This window comes from Alligator mississippiensis, chromosome 3, assembly GCF_030867095.1.
Source record: "Alligator mississippiensis isolate rAllMis1 chromosome 3, rAllMis1, whole genome shotgun sequence".
Lineage (NCBI taxonomy): Eukaryota > Metazoa > Chordata > Crocodylia > Alligatoridae > Alligator > Alligator mississippiensis.
The window spans coordinates 303,376,219-303,382,366 of record NC_081826.1 but is presented as its reverse complement, the minus strand read 5'-3'; positions in this window follow the sequence as shown (position 1 = coordinate 303,382,366).

The window sequence follows — 6,148 nt, the reverse complement described above, 5'->3', positions numbered from 1 at the left end:
TCCCCCGCATCGCAGCATCACCACCCCACATCTCCGTCCCCCAGGACCTCTGCCGCCCCTCCACCCCCAGCTCGGCCCCAGGACCTCTGCCCCCGCATCGCAGCACCCCGCACCTCCGCCCCCCAGGACCTCTGCATCCCCCACATCGCAGCATCACCACCCCACATCTCCGTCCCCCAGGACCTCTGCGTCCCCCACATCGCAGCATCACCACCCCACATCTCCGTCCCCCAGGACCTCTGCGTCCCCCGCATCGCAGCATCACCACCCCACATCTCCGTCCCCCAGGACCTCTGCGTCCCCCGCATCGCAGCATCACCACCCCACATCTCCGTCCCCCAGGACCTCTGCGTCCCCCACATCGCAGCATCACCACCCCACATCTCCGTCCCCCAGGACCTCTGCGTCCCCCGCATCGCAGCATCACCACCCCACATCTCCGTCCCCCAGGACCTCTGCGTCCCCCGCATCGCAGCATCACCACCCCACATCTCCGTCCCCCAGGACCTCTGCCGCCCCTCCACCCCCAGCTCGGCCCCAGGACCTCTGCCCCCGCATCGCAGCACCCCGCACCTCCGCCCCCCAGGACCTCTGCGTCCCCCGCATCGCAGCATCACCACCCCACATCTCCGTCCCCCAGGACCTCTGCCGCCCCCCCACCCCCACAACTCGGCCCCAGGACCTCTGCCCCCGCATCGCAGCACCCTGCACCTCCACCCCCCAGGACCTCTGTGTCCCCTGCATCGCAGCATCACCACCCCACATCTCTGTCCCCCAGGACCTCTGCCACCCCCCCACCCCCAGCTCGGCCCCAGGACCCCTGTCTCCACTGCATCACCACACCCTGCCCCCCCCATCCCAGCACCCAGAACCTCTGACCCCCCTCCCCCCAGCTTGGCTCCCCAAACCTCTGCTTCCCTGCATCTTAGCACCCCGCATCTCTACCCCACAGGACCTCACCCCCCAAATTGCAGCAGCCTGCACCCCACATGTCTGCCCCCCCAACAGACTCCCTGCACCCCCCTGCATCTCGCCCCCACCTCAGACATCTTTTTCCTCCACATCACAGCACCCAGAACCTCTGCCCCATCCCCGCAGCTCCGTCTCCAGGACCTCTGCCCCCGCCATCTCAGTACCCGCCACCCCTGCAGCTCAGCCCACTACAACCCTGCACCTCTGCTTCTGCATCTCAGCCCCTAGCCCATGTCTTAGCTTCCTGCAACCCTGCACCCTGCCCTGCAGCTCAGCCCCCGAGACCCGATGCCCGCCCCCCTCACTGCATCTCTGCACCCCAGGCCCCTGTGCGTGCCCCAGGCTCCCTGGATTTAACTGGTGTGCAGCCTGTTGTCATAGAAACATTCCTCAACACCTGCCTCCAGGATAGGACCCCTGGGGGCATCGCTGGGCAGAGAGGGTCTGGGACCTGGTGGCTCGTGCGTCCTGTGAGCCTCGGCGCACCCTGGAACGGCCGTGGTGCCCTGAAGGGTGAGAGGGTGCCCCAGGGGCAGAGCCCACACATCCTTCCCTGCTGGAGCCCAGCCTGAACCTCGGCAGAGGCAGGGAGCTCCCAAGAGGCAGCAGAGGGGCTCTGGACCCTGGGTTGACCTGCATCCCCCAGCTGTCTGGCCCACACCACACCAGTGCATCTTCCCCAGAAAAGCAAGCAGAAACACTCCTCTCAAGGCAAGTGTGTGCCCAGCTCCCCCTTCCACCCCTGGGGAGAGGAAGCCACAGCTGGGCACCATTGCCATGGGGGTGGGGGGCAGCAGTTCTGGGCATCATACAGGCTCCTGCCCCCCGAACTGAGCTGAGCTGAGCTGACCTGACTGTGTCCTCCCCTCCCTGACACCCTGACAGGACCAAGGCCATTGCACAGAGCCCGCCGCACACGGGCTGCCACGACGGCGCGGCCGCGGCCCACCCGTGTAGCACCTTGGAGCATGTGCTTTCACGGACAGGCGGACCGGCCCCCTCCCCCAGGCCTGTGACTGAGAGCAGCAGGCTGGGAGCTGGCAGCTCCAGCGCATTCCAGCCCCCTCGCACGCCCCCACTGCCACGCTAGGGCCGACACACACGGGGCCAGCGCATCCGGCCCTAAATAAACAGTGTTCAGCAGGCCAGAAATGCAGGACCCCTCCGGCCCAGTCCGCTAAGAATAGCACCTGCCGCGCTGCTCCCACCTGCCTCCGTGCAGGCCCAGAAGAGCGGGTGCTGCACTTGGATCAAGGGGTTGGAGGGCCAGGGTGCGGGGCTGGGGTCAAGGGCTGTGGCTGGCTGAGAAGGGTGAGAGGCTGCTGGGGCTGGGAGCAGGCTGGGGCCTTGGCTGGGGAGTGAAGAGGTGTGGGGAGGGTGGAGAGTGCCCAGCAGCAGGAAGGCAGGGTGCGGGCCTGGGAAGCAGCACTTGGTCCTGTAGCGCAGGCACACTTGCAGGGGGCAGGGCAGGGCTGGGCGGGGCAAGGCAGGGATGGCTCATGGCAGGGGGGGCATGGGCTGCCTAGGAGCGGGGCTGGGGCATGGGGGCACGGGGCTGGGTTAGACACAGTGCACTCCAGTGGGGCCAAGCGCAAGGCCATGCACCCGGAGCCAGGCTGCCGGGCAGGCCATGTGGGCAGGACAGGGCTGCAACCAGCCTCCTAGGCTGATGCTGATGCCATGGCCCCTTTCTATCAGGACACTATCAAGGGGAGAAATGTTTATATCAATGTCTTCAGATGTCACAGCTAAGTACTGAACTATGGTAGAGAGTTGGCAAATTATTATTTTTCCACAGAGGAAAAGTGGGATGAAAATGAGAAATCCCCTTCTCCCTCCAAGGAGAGCGCTGCAAGGGGAGCACGTCGCAGCTTGCACAGTGCAGGTGCTTGGATGAGGGCTCACAGCCCTTCTGCCTCATGCACCGTGGATCTATTGACGGGCCACGTGGTGGCTTCAGCTCGTCCCTGCTTTGGGGAGCCTGCCTCCTGCGCAGCCTCCTCCTCAGGCTGAGGCTTCCTCCTCACTTCACCCTGGACCTCATCTGCTTGCAGAGGGGCCCTCTCACATGTGCAAGGCTGGCCCCGCTCTCTCCATCGCATAGTCCCACACAGGCATCAGCCCTCCTCAGCGAAACCACCACCTTCCTCCTGCCATGGCCGAGGAAGCCACGTCGGCCTGGGAACAAATCCTGGCATTTGCTGAGGGGCACACAGCTGCTCAGGCTGGCCAGCTCCTTCCCGCGACACCAGCTGCCTTGGCTGCCTCTGGCACCATGGCTGCGATCTGCCCCAGGGCTTTCCTACTGGTCCGTGTCCGTGGAGCCGTGTCGCACTGGCCCACGCAGGACTCCAGGAATAGTGGCAAAGAGCAGAGGTAAATGGCTGTGCGCCAGCGCGGAGCTCTGTGCTGGGAGCTGCCACGCCGGCTGGGCCTAGCGCTGACCCTGGGGGGCTTTGTGTGAGCAAACTCCTCCACCCAGGGAACCCTGGTCCCCAGCCCTAGGGCACTAGCAGGGCTGTGTGGGTCTCATGAGAACATAGGAGCTACTATGGACCGGCTCAGACCCCAGGTCCCTCTTGCTCATCTTCTCCTGTGTCACACAGCAGGCGGGTGACAAAACAAGACTGGAAGGGAGTAACCTGGGTTTTCCCCTGCTCCTCTGTCCTTTGCAACTGCCAGCACTGAAGACTGAAGGTGCCCCAGACTTGCAGGCTATTGCATTGTCTGAGCCTCCAGCCCCTCAGGCACCAGGTGCCGTACTGGGGGGCTCTGGGCTCAGCAGGGAAGAGGTGCAAGGATGGTACACGGATGCTGGGCTGGTTCCAGCCCCTGCACTTCTCCCCGCCATACTGGAGCCTCCCAGGTGCTTGCACGTCCCTGGCCTGGGGCTGAACCCTGCCAGGGACTGGCTACACCATGGCAGTCCGGCCACAGTGCTGCACATGCTTGTGGGCTGGGGAGGGTCTCACTGGGCTGCTCTGCAATGTGCTTTCCCCACTGCAGTGGCCTTCTGCTCACATCCTGCACGGCACAGCCAGAGCTGCTGGGCCAGCCCCAGCTTGGCAGCTCCTTCCCCACCCTAACGAGCTACTCAGACGGGCACAGCTGGACGGCATCACCCAGCAGGAGCCCTGGGGATCGCGCTATAATTAACGGGACTTCTCTGTCTCATTAGCAGCCGGGCCAGCCTTGCACTTGGAGCAGGGCAGCCCGGCTGCCCGGGGACCTTGGCTGCTGTGGGAAGAGGCAGAGACAAGCCCAGGGATGGAAAAGCTGCTCTCAGCCGGTCAGAGGGAGTTTCACGCCCTACGCCTGCCCTGCAGCCCTGGGGTTGCAGCCCCCTGTCCCAGGGCAGTGCCAGGACCCACAGGTTCACAGATTCACAGTAGTTTAGGGCTGGAAGGGACTTCATGAGATCATCGGGTCCAGCCCCCCTGCTCTGGGCAGGAAAGCTTGTGGGGGTCAAATAACCCCAGTAAGGCGTGCGTCCAGTTTCCTTTTGACGACCTCCAGGGTAGATGCCTGCACCACCCCCGCTGGGAGTCTATTCCAGAGTCTGGTCACACGAACCATGAAGATGTTTTTCCTTATATCCATTCTGAAACCTTCTTCTAGGTGACTGTTGCTCCTGGTTTTCCCCTGGGGCACTTCAGTGAATAGTTGTTCACCTAGCCCCTGATGCTTACCCCTGATATATTTGTAAGGTGCCACCAAAACCCCACAAGGTCTTATCTCTTCTAGGCTGAATAGTCCCATATCTGTCAGCCTTTTCTTGTATGGCTTGCTCTTCAGGCCTCTGATTGTATAAGTGTCTCTTCTCTAGACTTTCTCAAGCTTCTCCACATCCTTCTTGAAGTGCAGTGCCCAGAACTGGATGCAGTGCTCCAGCTGTGGCATCACCAAGGCCAAGTAGAGCGGGAGAATAACTGCCTTAGTTTTGCTGGAGGCGCATCGGTTGATGCATGCCAGCGTATAGTTTGCTCTGCTAACTGTAGCATTGCACTGGTGGCTCGTATTCATTGTATGGTCAATTGTGACCCCCCGGGTCCCTTTTGGACGTGGTGCTAGCTAGCGTAGCACCACTGAGCCTGTAAGTTTGTTGTGAATTTCCCCCCCCGGATGGAGCACTTGACACTTCTCGGTGTTGACCAGCATCTGGTTCTGGTCCGCCCATCTAACTAAACCATCTGTGTCCGCCTGGAGCGTCAGCCTACCCTGATATGTGGCCGCATCTCCCCACAGCTTAGTGTCATCAGCAAACTTTGCCAGCGTGCTTTTCACTCCACATCCAGATCATTGATGAAGATGTTGCAAAGCACCGGTCCAAGTACTGAACCCTGGGGGACCCCACCGGTCACCTTCCGCCAGCTTGACACGGATCCAGGGACAGATCTTTCCCCTGGCAGCACAGGCCCTGCTTGGGAATGACTGGGAGACCCAGCGCGGAAGGGAAGGGGTGCTGTGCTCCCCCCACAGCCCTGCGCCCACCCCCTGCTTGCAGCACAGCTCGGCCTCCTCCCCTGCACCAGCTGTGCGGCCCAGGGGTCTGCTGCCAGGCTTCAAAAGGTCAGAGGTCAAGAGTGTGACATGCCTGGTGCCCAGGCACGCTGCCTTGGCAGCAAGAAATGCCCAGGGGACCAGCCTAGTTCCCAGTGGACCATCTGTCCCCAGGGGCGAAGACTGGGCGCTGAGCACCCGGAGAGGCAGCCACGGCCGCGAAGGGGCCTGCTTGCTGAGGCCCCGCCATGCACTGGCACCTGCTTGCCCTTGGCTGCGTCCTTGACTTTGCCCTTGGTGCCGGGTCAGGACGGGCTCGTGTGTGATGCTACCTGGATGGTGTCTGGGGCCGGGGGTGGGGTGGTGCAGATTGTCAGGGGACAGCTGGGGCCTGCCTGGGATGCCTCCGCATGGAACAAATCTGCTCTGGAGCTGGGCCATGGAGCACGGTGTCAGACACCCCTGCCCGGGGTAGGGGCGCCTGGCCTGCGCCTGCCCCTGCCCCCGGCAGCTGCCCTCCTCGCCCTGCCTCGAGGCTGCCGAGGACTGCGATAGAGGCAGGAGTGAGCCCGGCAGGTGCCTGAGCCCTGTCCTGCCTGCCTGAGCTCCTTCCCATGGGGTAGCTTGCCCTGCACCACAGCCTGGCCAGTGACACGTGCTGGTGAGATGCCAAGGG